Source organism: Amblyomma mixtum, chromosome 3 (assembly GCF_055824585.1).
Source record: "Amblyomma mixtum isolate Tamu chromosome 3, ASM5582458v1, whole genome shotgun sequence".
NCBI lineage: Eukaryota > Metazoa > Arthropoda > Arachnida > Ixodida > Ixodidae > Amblyomma > Amblyomma mixtum.
Window position 1 is genome coordinate 59035428 of NC_143014.1, and position 14238 is coordinate 59049665.

At 50.0% G+C, this 14238-nt stretch overlaps 1 pseudogene; it reads right to left on the reverse strand.

Annotated features, from left to right (window-relative positions):
* Positions 1-1143: 1143 nt before the first annotated feature.
* On the reverse strand, positions 1144-10159 carry LOC149350330 (uncharacterized; annotated as a pseudogene).
* Between the last annotated feature and the right edge of the window lie 4079 nt (positions 10160-14238).

The following is a 14238-nucleotide window of genomic DNA, read 5'->3' on the forward strand; positions in this document are numbered from 1 at the left end:
TGATGCCGTAGGTAGCGTACGGGGGTACTCGCACAGCTGACGCCTTCACCATTTGTTACGTTCCACGTGACGCTCGCGGTAATGCAAGACCTTTTATGTCCGCAGCTATGGACGAGGGGGGAGCTGGTGAACACTTTCGAAGTAAGGTTACACGCAACATAGTACCCCCGAAAGTAGATTGTATTCATCCTGAAGCAGCGCGCACAAAAAAAGACTAAACACAAAAGGATAGAGCAGGACGAAAACGATCACTTCTATTTCGTCCTGCTCTATCCTTTTGTTTCGTCTTTTTGGTGAGCGCTGTTTCACGCTGAATCGGTACCAACTGGTCCAACGTTTGATGTTAGAAGAATTGAGGGCTGCCGCCAGTGTTCAGTTGGCAGAGCACCATACGCGACATACGGAGGGCGTGTGTTCGGATTCTACTCGTAGTCAGCTGGTTGTTGTATTGCGAAAGCAATACTACGCCAGGTCTAACCGCTCGTCGCGTGGTCCGTGGACCCCCCTGCTCCTCGAGGAACCGCCGCCGCGCCTAACAGATGGTGTGACGTCAGCCTCTCCATTGCTATGGCGACGTGTGACGTCAGCTTGCTCTCTCCCCCGCAGCCAGGAGGAGCCGGTCGTGCCGCGCTCCTCGAGGAGTCTCGCCATGGAAGTCACCGATGTAGAGTATATATCTGAATCGAGTTGCTATACTGCTTCTATTGCTTTCGCAACCAACCAGGTATAACCAGAGATAAACCACATAAATTTTTTTATTCTACTTTCTAATTAATTATATTTTAGTAACAAAATGATTACAACTCTTTTTTCCTTTTGATTAACACCATAAATTTAAACAATAACAAATATTCTCCAATGCTCTCCTTGGTTTCTAAGATTGTAAATTGGCTTCCTTAATTCCTATGTATGTATGAACAAAACAAATGTTCTGCGAGAGCTTACAAAACAAAGGTTAAAGGTAACAAGCAGACGCGAAAACTGCCACGAAGTAACGAGAAAACAAGCAATAAAGAAAAAAAGAACTGCCTGGTCTGGAAGCAGCCTCTCGAATACGAGAAGAAGCATTCACGAGAGGCTGGTTTCCAGGGCGGATGAGAAGCGGCAACAAAAGATAGCGACCGAGCGTTGAGAATCGGTCCATCACTTGTGCTTCCAGAAGAAATCGCGGAACCTGTTGCGGATCTTGCCCACGGGCTTGACACTACCCTCCGCGACCTTCTTGTCAGCGCACGACGGCTCTTCTGGGGGAGTAACGCAGCCGCCTGGTCCAGCATCGACCAGGACCTCGCCTTCCCTGGCCCCGTCTCCCTCGGCCAGCGAATGAGATGGAACCACCACCGCGCAGACCGCTGGTCCGCTCTTGCTCACGGGGGCATACAGCTCCAGCTCGTAGTACTCAGCGTTCGGAGTCTGGGCCCCCTGGGATCCATTGAGACTCATGACTTCAGCCGGTACAGGCATGGGCTCGCCCTCTGCAGGCCTCCGCTCCCCATCGCCCGTCGCTGCAGTCGAATTGGCGTCGAGTCGGTTGGATCCAACGAGGGCCTCCATGCTCAGGGAATGCTGCTGGGGTGGTAGTGCCTCGTGCTGCTCGTTCATGGGGAACTCGTAGAAGGACAGGGAGCCCCTATCGCAGCCCGCACCTGTGCCTCCGCCGCTAGAACGTCGTTGCTGTTGCCCGGCAGTCGCCGCGGCTGTGGTCGTGCCGGTGGCGTCTACCTCGGTCACAGGAGGCCAGCGCTGCTTGAGCGACGGCTTGCGGGGCTGTCCTTCCATGTAGAGCGTCGTGAAGTCGGTGTCCGAACGGGCCAGTTGGCGCGCCACTTCATCGGCGGATTGGTCATCTCCCGGCGGCATAGCGGCTTCTTTCTTGGGTCCAACAAAGGACTGGGCGATGGCCAGGAAAAGTGCCCAGGGATTGCTGCTGTCGACGGGCGCCGCAACTGCACCGATTGCCGCTGGCCTGTGGGCACTTCGAAGACCGGTCTCAGCTGCAGCCGCAGCCGCCCAGAGGGTGGTAGACCAAGGATGCAAGACGGCTGCGGCGTTAGACATTCCAGTGGCGGCGGCGGTCACACAGGTGGCGGATGCTTGACCGCAACTGGCCAGGGCAACGTTGCTGGTGTCCTTGCTGTCGGTCGGGCCCTGGTCGTACGTCCACCAGGGGCAGTCGTAGATGAGCGCCCGAGTAGCGGCAGTGGCCGTGGCCTCACTGCAGCACCGCTCCGCAGCGGCCGCCATGGCAGAAGCCTCGGAGCCTGCCTTGATCTTGTTCCAGCTCCTGCTGTTCTCCGGGTAGCGCTGGAACCCGATAGACTGCTCGTCGCCGCCGGTTGCAAACCGCCCGCGACTCCCGTGATGACCCGTGTTGCGGCCGGCCTTGCGACGCTTCATAACTTCTTCTTCTTCTTTACAGTAAGCATGGCGCATACCCACGCGGGGGATTTGGCCAAGGTACGATGGTGAATGCCAGCGAGGCATATGGGCGGAAAAAAAAAAAACTAAGTAGAATAGTAGAATGACTGAGATTAGAAAATATATTAAGTGGTAAAATTTTTAAAATAAATTAAACAAATTAGATATACCAGGAATAAAATAAAATACGCTTTTTGGACATGCGGTGGAATTTTATATAGAGTTAACAGGGTAAGCGACCAGTTGCAATAATGTAATCATGAAGGTAGCCGCTAATAGTGCTTAACGAGAATCCCGTGGCGCTCGCACCAAACGAGAACAGAACTGGCAGAGACAAAGGGAGTCCTAACCTTGAAAGAGGGACCTCCAAATACTGTTTTCTCTGAAATGCGAACCGCCGACAGGAAAGGAGAAAATGGTCTATTCTCTCAACTTCTCCGCATGTGTTACAAAGGTTTGTCATAGCGAACCTGCATCTGCATAAGTACAAGTTGAGGTGGGGATTCTGCATCGCAAAAGCGTCATGGACACTTCACACAGCCTTGAATTACACGATCGGACACTCAATGGGAAATTTAAATGTTGAAAATCCACGGCATTCAGCAACGGATCACCTAAGCTGGCTGATATATGTTGGAACCGCTGGAAACGGGAGGTCTCCAACAGAATGAGGTGAGATACGGGATAGATTACAGGGGCAGTGAGAGCTGACCTTGCCAATAAGTCAGCCACCTCGTTTAAATAGATACCCGAATGACCAGGTACCCAGACAAAGCGGACCCCCCTTACTGTGCACGGAACAAAAAACCTAAGGGAACGCGTCAATGTGCCGGAAGTTTGGAGAGAGACTAAAACTGAAAGGCAGTCTGCAGGGATAAGTACCGGTGCTACATGCCTCGGAATTTTAAGAAGAGCCAAACCAAGAGCCAAAAACTCTGCAAAAAATACAGGCGTATAATCAGGGTGTAGGGTTCGGCACGCTGCCGCCTTTTTTTGTACATGTGTTACGAACATTCCGCGAGAGGAGAGTGGACTAGGCTGCGCGCCCCGTTTTGTTTCGTTTTGTTTGTTTTGTTTTAGTGCGTGCCGTTGGAAGGGGAGGAGCGGCTCGAACGCCCATGCTCTTCGGTTGGTCTCCCCGTTCGTTCTTGCGTTTTCCCTTGCCACTCCAGATGGCGGGGCTCTCTGCCGACATCGACCTTGGGCTCCTGTCCCCCATCTTCCCGGAATCCTGCCTCCCGGGGGGGAGAAGCTGCCGGCCATAAACAAGCGAGAACGGTCTCGGTTTCGTCGCGTTACGCGACGGGCGGTATACTAGGCCAGCACGGCTAGGAGCTGAAAGTGGCCGTTGGCCCCACACATCTGGCGCGCCTCCGCTCCACTTGGCGGAGGATTGCGCAGCCACGTAGGGAGGAATTTCGGGGTGAGGGAAAAGGCGCTGACATCAGTTCTGAGCTTTCTTATTCGTTAAAACTGATGTCAGGCGGGAAGCTGTAGCACTGTTTATTTTTGCGTGTGGAAAGGGGCGCGGGAAAATCGCAGTGGAGTCTCGAGGAGACCCGCGCCCGAGGGCTTTTGGCTCTAGCTACTCGTAGCTGTCAGGCGCTCGGTCGGGCCGAGCGCGGAGTAGCGGCCGTTGAGAGCTGGTGCAAGGCGCGCCAGTTCGACTGTTGGGACGTGGTGTCCCTCGCCTCTGTGCAGGCGGTCGGCTAGGCCGGCCGCGGATAGTTTGGCCGTACTGAATCTTGTACCCATCTGTAAATAGCCTGTATAAAAGTTCATCGTTTCTCTCTGAATCGCTTCGCCTGGAAGTCACTTCATCGAGAAGCACTTCAAGCGGTGCATCCAGTTGCTGGAAACCACCGGACCAACACCACCGGCAACAACTTTACTCAGGGATACGAACGGAATAGCTGAAAGCCAGATCCTGTGAATATATCCCAATCGCCGCCTTCTCACAGCTCCCGCAAGCAACGGTGGAGAGAACAGCATGATGAGGAAAATGCTGTAAGTGTTCAGCAAGGAGACCATTTAGAATATTTGCGGGCATGTGTTTTGCATGGGACGGAAAGATATGGTCGTAATAGAAGACGTGATCAGCCTGCGTGTCAGCAACTCGCTGCGAGGAGGTCAGATCGACCTGAAGTGGGGCTAACAGGTTCTGCGTGAACCCAACTTGCGGAAGCTCATAACGTGGCCAATGATTAGAGAAAAACAGGTGTGGGTGGGATAGAAAAATGGGAGTATGAACACCGGGGGACAGGTCAAAGGACCTGAGGAAAGTACGCACCGTGAGTTGTTGGAAGCGGGAATATAGATCGGGAGTACGGGCTTCCAGATAAAGGAGAGCATTTGAAGCTGATTTTGGCAGCCCGAGGCATAGCCGTAGGGCACGCCTTTCCAATAAGGCTAAGGGGTGCAGCTGGTAGTATGCGCTACCAGAGACGCAACCGAATTCCACAATTGGCCTCATATAAGCCTTACAGAGAAACAGTAAGGTGTCGCGACGCACGCCAAAATTTTTATTGCCTACCCGTGTCAACCGGCCCAGAGCACGTTCGCCTTTAATAACATTATTTTTAATATGCTGGCGCCAGTCCAAACTTGGGTCGTAAGTAACTCATAAGTATTTAACCGACTCCACCTGCGGAATTAGGGTGGAACGGTAGACTAGCGAGATGTACAAAGGGGTGTCTGGAGGAAAAACCAGCACGCCGCACTTGCCGACATTAAGCGATAAATTAATTTGGTCCAACCAATCTTCATGAGCAGTCAGGTATGCAAAGACTGGTAAAGAGCATGGATATTCTTTTCTGAGGCGAAAAAGCTATATCGTCAGCGTATACAAAAACTGTAATGTTGGGATAAACGTGGATGTCCCGAAACAATATGTTAAAAAGCAGCGGTGACAGAACACATCCTTGCGGCACACCTGTGGATTGTATACATAGGTATTAGAACAGAAAGATCCGACTGTACAGAAGAACAATCTGTTTTTTAGGAATTCACAAATCCAGGCATAAATGTAGTGCGGTGGATGTAGCTGTGCAAGTTTGTTTAGAAGGACCGTGTGTTCCACGCTGTCATAAGCCTTAGCAACATCAAGTGTCACCAAGGCCAAAACTTCCCTCTTGCGCATTGAGAGTCTGATTCGGCTTTCTAGATCCACATGCGCGGTCCATATGGAACAACCGCGACGAAAGCCAATCTGCGCAGAGCTGAGGCCTTTTACGGCATAAACATGCTTTGTGAGGCGACTGTGTCGCCTCAACTCAATCAACTTGACTAAATTTGAGGTTAAAGCAATTGGCAGTATATTGTTTAATTGAAATCCATTCTCTGCATTCTTCAAAAGCAAAATTATTTTCGCAATCTTTCAACACTGAGGAATCCGCATTTTTTCCAATGACGCGTTATCGATATCTAGAAGGTGAGTGGTGAAGTCTTGCGCTAAAGTCTTCAACATACCCACAGTAACCCCATCAGATCCCGGGGCGGCAGACTGCATTGAGGAAACAATTGGCAAGAGCTCCAACACATCAACCTCAGTATAGTCCGAGCTTTGGGCGAGTGTGTATAAAGGTTCTGTTTTCTGCATCTGGAAACGCAGCCAGCCCCTGAGCGATACGTTCAAGGTTTTGCTTAGCCTCCTGAGGAGACAACACTATTGACTTAGTGCGGTTGGCGGCCAGAGAGTTCTTATTGTGTGCCATGAATCTATATACAGCCTTCCTATTCTGGGGACTGGAGAGATACGTATTTAAATTTTGATTATGGTCCTCTTTGGCTTTTTATGCGAAGCATACTAGCCGCACAACCGAGCTCTTAGTTGCTGCGCCGCGCGCGGCCGCGTAGCTACCACTTGACCTACATCGGCGCACCACGTGATATGACGTCACAACAGCTGTGAAAGCTGGGGCTCAACTCGTGCGCTCGCTTGCGGACGCGCAGCCTCCACCGGCGGCCTAACTCCCGCTCCTTCCGCTAGGGGCGCTGACGTCACAACAGCTGTGAAATCTGGGGCTCAACTCGTGCGTTCGCTTGCGGACGCGCAGCCTCCGCCGGCGGTATGCTTCGCATCCTAGGCTTAACCATAAGCTAAGCCAGGCCATTTTTTGGCAGTTCGTTTGAAAGATGCAGAGAACTTATAATTTATCCAGTTAGCTGGGCTCTGATTATAGGAAAGGCTTTTCCAGGCAGCTTTGCGACGACGATAAGCTTTCTTACACCCTCCGTACACCATGGAGACGGCTGTCTGTCAGGGGCTGAAGTGCACACGGAGAATACAGAATGCTCAGCAGCATCTTGCAGAAAGGAAATGGTCTACTGAGCTCTTTCTGCTCGACTCGAGCTAACTAAAGTGAGGCAGACATTAATTTTTTGTACGAAATGTGATTTACAAATTTCATGGTCGCCCCACTTTTTCTGAGGGGAGAGGATAGAATATTAAAAAAGTGGCCACTAGATGTACCCGAGTCCTCGGTTGACCATGCAGATACTCCAACCCCACGAGTAACTAATGTTAAATCTATGACTGAACGATAAGATCCTCGCATAAAGGTTACTGCTCCGGAATCGCAGCAGCGCACTGCATGCATGGCCTTCCATGACCAAAGAAGCTGGCCGCAGGAGTCTGAACTATTACCCCAGGTACTGTGGTGCGAATTAAAATCCCCTGCGATGACTATACTGTTTGCGTTGCTCAGTAAGCTATCCAAACTGTCTGTCCTGTGAACGCCTACAAGGAAGTAGACGTTTGCAATATTAACTTTGGCGCACTCTGGAAGTGAGATGTCGACCGCCAACAGTTCACAGTCAGGGAGCATAATTTTCTGCGAAATAGAGGCCCGGTGACACATTTTTGTAGAGACCATAGTTACTACCGCCGCCCCTGCCGGTAACGCGATCAACTCTGAAAACACGAAAGTTTTTCATTGAAAATGATTTAACTGGAGAGAGCCACGTTTCTTGCAAAATCACTATATCTGGTCCAGCATGTCTACGAAGAAGTAGTTCAAGATCTGGAAGGGAAGTAAGTAGAGAGTGGCAATTCCACTGAAGAACTTTTAGACCCGCCATGATTACTGACTGATGAAAGAGGCAGCAACAGCCTCTTTCAGCACATCAGACTGGGGGGTTACTTTTCAGGGTCCTTTCTTTGTTTTGGATTGCGGAGCAACTGTCTTCGAGGGTGAGGACACGCTTCTGGGTAGGGCATAGCTCGACGCTTCTGGGTAGGGCATAGCATTTCAACAACCGTGGTGCAAATATCTACGCTAGAGACACTATCTGGAGCGCTGGTGGGAGGCGGGACTTGGGATGCGTCAGGAGGCGACATGGAGTGACTAGTACTAACAGCACAAGTTGGAAGAGATGCAGACGTCGCCGCCTGAACAGAATTGAGGAAGCGCAGATTGGCCTGCTACAAGTTGAGATAAAGCCTCAGTAAAAGTGCTCAGCATTCGCTCGACGACCACACAAAGAGCCTGTTCTACTGAGGACACTATAGAAGCAGTCACACTTGACTCGAGTTTTCCAACAGAAGATCGCGCACGGCTAGCGTATGAGTTATTCTTCCGGTCCAGAAGTGCATAACCATCTGCTCTCGAGCATCGCTTCACCTGGATTATGTCTAACAGGCTTTGTTCGTCGGCGCGTTTCGAACAGTTGACATCATCAGCTGAGTGGCTGGAATTGCAGAGGCAACACAGGGGCTGATCAAAGGCGCAGTTGTATGCTGAATGACCTTGACCACAAAGACGGCAGCGCGTCGCTGATTTGCACGCTTTCCCACTGTGACCGAACCGCCAGCAGTTGTAGCATTGGAGAGGACGGGGCTGTAGAGGGTCCGCACGGTACACTATCGGCCAGACCTTGAGCTCAGAAGGACAGGAGGAGCCAGCAAAAGTTGTTATGACTGATTCTGTCGGTACGCGCAAACCGTTTACTTCTATACTGCACCGGTAGACAGAAAGAACCCCCACACCTGCATCTTGAAACTCTTCCAGTATTTCCTGCGGGGAAGATGCTGGGTCGACCCCACGAACAATACCTTTGGAGCATGCGAGCTGTTCCGGGATGAAGGCTTTCACCGGCAATGAGTCAAAAATTTTGCACTAGAGCAGGTCTGTAGCGCAAGCAATATCAGAGGACTTGCAGACAATGCCTCTACGGCCGAACGGTGGCACCTCAGAGAACTGTAAATAGTGATTCGTTAGAGACTTGAGCACCTGCTGAAGAATTTTAGAGCTTTTCATCTTGATCATGCACTCACCGATCGGTACAAGAGCCACAGAGATGACGTCAATTCCATTTTTCTGAAAAGATTAGCGGCAAGCTTTGGGTGGGCAAGCTGGCAAACCAGGCTGCCGACCCTCCGCCCGAGCAAGTCAGCGACATACCTGAGCCAAACGCGCCCTCAAATGCGCATTTGCCACGCCTACAGACCTAACCTTAGAACTGGCCAAATCCCCCCACGTGGAAAGGCCTCACCAGTGACGAGCACGCAGGTACCACCAAGACATCACAGTTGATCTCATAACCAAGCACCTGCAAGCACTAAGGATTAAGGCGAAAGCCTTCAATGCCTCATCACTGTCGACAGAAGGTTGTCCGCAGAAGCTTGTCAGCAGAGGTGTCACGCTTTTGACGGGTGTCCACCGAGATATGTGAGACAGTTACTGCGTAATTTCCTTTCAATACAATTTTCATTTTCTTCATTACGGCCCCTTTTTCTCTTTCTTCTTTCACTCCCACTTCCTCCCTTCCTGTACGGTGCGGTTCAGGTGTCCACCGAGATGACAGAGAATTACTGCGCCATTTCCTTTCCTCAAAAAGCGTTGCGTTCAAAGGGCAAGCCATCGCTTCGAACGGGTGGTGGCATTCCGTGGACTCCCTGGCAGCGCTACAACACGCTGTCGCGTTCCTCTCCTAAAGGCGAACCTTAAGCGTCATTAATTAACAGTTAATTAATGTTGAGCCATTAATCACTAATTAGCTACTAATTAGTGTTTCGTCCTTAATTATGTGCGACGTCATCCAGTGGTGACGTCACCAGTGCCACAGAGGCATGTCAAAGTGGTGCGGAAAACGCTTTCACCTCTACGCACTTTAGACAGTCAAAGTGCCCACTGAATTTTTCAACGCTGTCTTCGACGAAGGACGGCACTATCTCAGGACCCCTATACTCTTCCTTGAGAGCTTCATCAATCTGCACAAACTTGGGCGGCCTGGTACACTTGGCCTGGGCACCTTGATGTGTTTTGCAGGAGCATAAGCACGCGAAGCTCTCTCTGGTCATGGAGCCAGCTATCTCAAGAGGCCAGCGAGTTGTGACCACCGTTTTCGAGTCACCGAAGGCGCCATATGAGGAACGGTCTTCGCCACTTATGATGCCAAAGCCTGAAGCAGGAAACTTTAAACTTGGCGAGTCACGTACCCCCCTCGGTGAGCGTGTTCGCTGCAAGTGTCTTGCTGTCCTGCGGCAGTTCTTTGGCGGCAGATGAGGTTCCGAAGTCTCCAGCCGCCGTCCGTGTTTCTTCTGATTCCATCTTGAGTATACTTCTTGGCGAGACGTCAGAAGGCTGAAGCACCAGAGCACTTGATCTAGTCGGCGAGGATCCTCAAACTTAGCCAGCTTTTCGGGTTCGACGGCACTGTTACCGCACACAGTTACCACAACACATTTACCACAGCCGAAGGTATACCTCAGCAAAGCTGCCTGTTGCGACCCGGGTAGCATGGCCGGACCGGTGATGGAACGAGGAGGATGGGAGACTGGGTTAGGAGGAAGGCAACAAAAACTTTATACAGTTATTTACATTATTTACAAAGAGCTACTGAGAATGGCTCTCAGTGGGAGGGAACTTCTTCGTCAACCGGAGTCGACGGGAGCTAGCAGGCTTCTCTCGGCCACACTCAGAGCGGAGTTAAAGATGGTTCGGATTCCCCAGACCCCTGACTGGGGAATAAGGTTCGAAGAGCACTGTCCAGTCGGATGGACCGAAGTGAACGCTGGTGTTAGCACCCACAGCAGGGGTGGTGCGGGCTGTTCCGCTCTCTCGCAGATTGGTCGATGGGAAGGGATAGATGCTGACTAGTCCGACAAGGCTGGATATGAATCTCCCGCAGTCTACCAGCAGGTGAGCGAACGTGCTTCCCCGCCGGATGTCCAGAACATGAGACCTCTGTCCGTCTTCAATTAACAGCCAGCGTGACTGTGCGTAGCACCCCTCTGTCTTTCGGCGACCCGAGGGTATACACTCGGCCTGACTGGCGCCGCCACACCGCCGCCGCTTCCGCTGCGGTTTTTGCCGCTACCAATGCCCCATAAGCCCCCTTCGCATCTTCGGCCTTCGCCGCTGCTGCCGTGGTCACCTCCGCTCAAGGAAGTCCGCTGTCCTAATCCACTTAGGCTAGGAGGGGGGCATCACAAGCACCACACTGCACCGCCGCCGTCGCGAGGTTGTCGGCCTTGTCGACTGTTTATGGTTGCTGCTTGATCGGGCCCACGTAGCCAGAGGTACAATCACAACATGCCGCAGAGTTATTGCCATGGTCACAGGGCTCTTCCCTGCGTCGTAAATAAGATATAGTGTTGCATGAAGGAAATAAAACATTTTCATTTCGTTCTTCTATGCGCCCACATTGTGGTGAAGGTAGTGCAGTGAAAGGGTAGTTGCGGAGTGAGTCAGTGCTTTACAGCTGGTTGGCTGAGTCCAGCAAAAGCATGAGGGGACAAGAGGAGACGTAGACAGGACGGCACTGGACTAGCAACTAAATTTATTATTTCACAATGTATTTTGCATGGAATAAGGCCATCCATGGGTCAGAACGAAAAGGTCGAACTCGTCTACATATCGCACATCACAGGAATGTTCAAAACCCAAAACCATAAAAAAAAGAATCATTTGCTATAAGAAAAACTGAAGGTTCACAGACAAAATGCATGATCCGTTTTCTGATCTCACAGGTATCACGTAATTACTGTTTAAGCTTCATTTTTGTGCGAGCAACGGCCATCACGTCTAATAATCAACTAGTGAAATTACAGCAGTAACACGGCAGGTGCCCATCTACCTTTACAACGAAAACAAACAATATTTTCTAACCCTATCATTAATATTTTTCTCCCATTATGCATATTGAACGCACCACTGCCGTAGCACACTGGATGAATTGCGTGGTGTATTTAGTAGTGCACTGTTTCTGTTTCTTTATGTTGCCTGAAATTCGTGAGGACAGAAAGTTTGCTTGGCGCCAAGAAAACAACCCTCACTATGTGTCTCTTTGCGACTCTCTTTAAATGATAGGACGCCTGATGTATGCATGGGATCAGCATTTTCGTCTAAGATTCCAGCAGGTGTTGTGTCTTGTTTTTTATTCATTTGAGAGGAATAATGAGGGGAACGCTGATCGTTCACGGTGCATGCATCCAGCATAAACGTCCGTCCTGTCTAAAAGTAAGGTACAAGTGTCAAAATTTAATGGAAGTGACAAGCGGTAGTATATGGTAAACATCAGGTCAGGGGGGCAGGCATTAATATGCCTAAAATATGACGTGCGACTGAAGCGACAGAGATGGATGGAAAAGTCGCCTACGTATCTAAAAACACGGGGCATTCCCAAAATAAAAGCAGAAAATATGGCATCCACTTTTTTTCTTTTTCATCATAAATATGTAATCTTTAAACCTGGCAGGCGTGGACGAAAGACAGCACGAATAGTACAGAGTTGTTCAGAAATGACACTGGGCTGTATTCTGCCGCATCAATAACCGCGCTAAGCAAAGCATCGTGGGGCACGGAATAATAATGTCGAAAAAAAATATGCGTTCGCACCCGGGAGCCCTTACTTAGCCAAGAGGTTCGGCATATCCGGAGAGCTCTGTACCAAGTATAGTTTTTAACGCTCCAAAAGCGAATCAGGATATGAGGGACGCCGTAGAGGAGGGCTCCGAATAATTTCGACCACCTGGAGTTTTTTAACATGCACTGACATCTCAAAATACACGAGCCTCTTGTGAAGGGCCTCGGCCGCGGCGGTCGCATTTCGCCACCGCCGAAATGCGACCGCCGCAGCCGGGATCGAACTCGCGTCGAATACCGCAACCACTGAGCCACCGCGGAGGGGGTGTACCGTGTATGGATCGTCGAGCACGAATTTTGTTGCACTACGTCACCTGTCTAATCCATTGTTTTCCCATTTTTCTGGGATGGGAATGTTGTGGGCACCGAGATCGCGCGCTCCAGTGGAAATAGGTTATATGCACGGAGCGGAACATTGGCGCCACATCGCGGCATGACATCACAACCGATGTCTGGCGCGCTCTTCAGAGCGGCTGGAACGGCCGCCCGCCTCAGTGCAGTTCTTGTCGCCTGGACGTCGACGTCACAGCACTTGTGAAACACAAGCTGTTGAAGCATGCAAGTGTCGACGGCGTAGCGAGGCTGAGCTGCCACCTTATTGGCTACAAACATTTCCCAAGATAGTATCCGCTAAGGGAAGTTTGCAGGACGATAATGTGACACGATGGAATAAGAACTTGACGATAAACATTTCTCACAATGTTCATCGGTCGATCCTCATATTTCTGCTATCGTCAGAGAAAATTCATACTTATATCAAAGGGTTTCTTTTTATTTGCGTCTTGAAACCTTCCGGAATTAAAAAGTTGTTTGAAATGAATTTAATTAATAGCATTTAAAAGATTATCGTAGCCAAAATTCTTTCAAATTTCCCTGAAAACCCTTCAGTTCCTGGTATAATTATAGAGTCACAGTAAAGTGAGGGAATATTTTGATTTAAACTACAAAATTAAAATGTCTATGCCGACCATATTTCACTACCCTTTCGTTGCTGGATATTGTAAGATGAAAATACTCACGAGTTTCACTTCGTACTGACTGCATATGTGATTGAATTTTATTTAGCACAGTGGAACAATCTTGGAAAATAGTTTGTAAGAATGATATTTGCTTGTTAGCTTCGTTAATAAGTCTAAACATTACTAACTTTACTTATTGGGTTGTTGTGCAGCTCCCGCCAGCCGCAAAAAGCGATGTACCCCGCCGGCTCGGCTGCTTCGCTTAGCGGTGAGATACGTGCTCGGCGCCAGCGGAAAGCATTGCGGACGTAGATTACACACAGAAAACATCATGTCATGATGGCGATATCAGTCGACAGCTCGTGTAAACGAGGAACTCAGGAACGTCAAAAGCTTCACCGTTGGCTGTGGCGACAGGCGCGATTGCAAGTTGCAGGAGGGAACAGCAAAGCACCTCATACATAGGCACCTCATACTTTCACACATTTATCTCACGTTATTTTTTTTTTTTTTGCTTTCAACCGCTTCGGGTTTCGCTTCTTGACGCAGAGCAGTGTAAAGTGATGTCACGAATAACCCACTTGATAGCGCGGGAAACACAAACGTTTTTTAGAAAACAAAAATGCGTCCAGACTATAGCGCTAAGCGCACTGAAAATTGCCAAAAGACACAAAACATGAAGTTTCACAACGGAAATACACGACTTTTAAAAAGACGACGATCTATTATATTGCTTTCAGTGTCCCGTTAAACGTGAAGGTCTCGGCGACCGTTTGTATGTGGTCTTTGCGCAGATTCGAGGTCATAATGAGAAAACAGCGAATAGACACGTTGTGCACACTTTCTTGTGCCCTGTGTCAAAGCGCTGTTTCCTCAATAGTAAATGAATGGGTTTTTGTTCTTGGGGAGAAAGAACGGGCGCTCTTTCACTCCTGCGGCAAACCGCGTCGTGGGAAGGGAAGGATAAAGTGAAATAAGGAAGAGGGAAAGAGGCG